At 53.7% G+C, this 1,150-nt stretch overlaps 1 protein-coding gene across 1 annotated transcript in view; it reads left to right on the top strand.

Annotated features, from left to right (window-relative positions):
- The window catches only part of LOXL2 (lysyl oxidase like 2), a 79,233-nt gene that overhangs the window by 66,469 nt on the left and 11,614 nt on the right, over positions 1-1,150 (top strand). The gene's annotated exons all lie outside the window — the stretch shown is intronic.

Below are 1,150 nucleotides of genomic sequence, written 5' to 3'. Positions count from 1 at the left end.
GATGGGATGGGATGGGATGGGATGGGATGGGATCCATAGGATGGGATGGGATCTATGGGCTGGGATGGGATCTATGGGATCTATGGGATGGGATGGGATGGGATCTATGGGATGGGATCTATAGGATCTCGGGGCCGGGATGGGACGGGATGGGATCTATGGGATGGGATCCATGGGATGGCATGGCACGGCATGGCACGGCATGGCATGGCATGGGATTTAAGTTCAACTACTCCCATATGGTCAGTGGTTCCCCCCAGGCTTTTCCTACTCAAATTCAAGAGTAGGATTAATTTGGATATTCAGGAGAAATTGTTCTTTTTGGGAGTGGTGAGGGAACTTCATCAGGAGCTGGAATGATGGGATAAGGGGGAATGGCTTCCCACTACCAGACAGCAGGGTTGGAGGGAACACTGGGAATAAAATCTGCTGTAGGGCTGTGGTGAGGCCCTGGGATGGAATTCCCAGAGGAGCTGTGGTTGTCCCACCCCTGGAAGTGTCCAAGGCCAGCTTGGAGCAAACTGGGATAGTGGAAGGTGTCCCTGGCCATGGCAGGGGGTGGAATGGGATGGGATCTAGGGTCCATATTCCCGTATGGTGAATTGTTCCCCACCAGGCTTTTCCTGCTCAAACTCAGAGTAGGATTAGATTGGATATTCAGGAGAAATCCATCCCTGGGATGGTGGGGAGGGGCTGGAATGGATTCTCTATAGGAGCTATGGCTGTCCCATCCCTGGAAACATCCAAGGCCGGGTTGGACAGGGCTTGGAACAGCCTGGGATAGTGGGAGGTGTTGGGGCTGCAAGTGGCTGATCCTTAAAATCCCTTCCCAGCCAAACCGTTCCATGGCCCTCCAATTAGCACTGAGTCTGATTAGTATTCCATGTCAGGTCATTCCATGGCCCTCTGATTAGCATTGAGTGAGCCTGAGGAGCTCTGTGGCTGGGCCATCCTGCACCTCCAGCAGCCACCTTCGTATTGGAATATCACCAGTGTTATGGACGGGACGTGCCTTGGTTTGTCTGGCCCTGCTGCTGCACCAAACAGCAGCACTGTGGTGTTTCACCCCACAGACACTTTGGGCTCTATGGGTGTGTGGTGTTTCACCCCACAGACACTTTGGGCTGGCTGGGTGTGTGGTGTTTCACCC

This window comes from Geospiza fortis, unplaced genomic scaffold, assembly GCF_000277835.1.
Source record: "Geospiza fortis unplaced genomic scaffold, GeoFor_1.0 scaffold393, whole genome shotgun sequence".
NCBI classification, from domain to species: Eukaryota; Metazoa; Chordata; class Aves; order Passeriformes; family Thraupidae; genus Geospiza; species Geospiza fortis.
The sequence above is the reverse complement of the archived record's forward strand: the minus strand, read 5'-3'. Positions and strand labels throughout refer to the sequence as shown.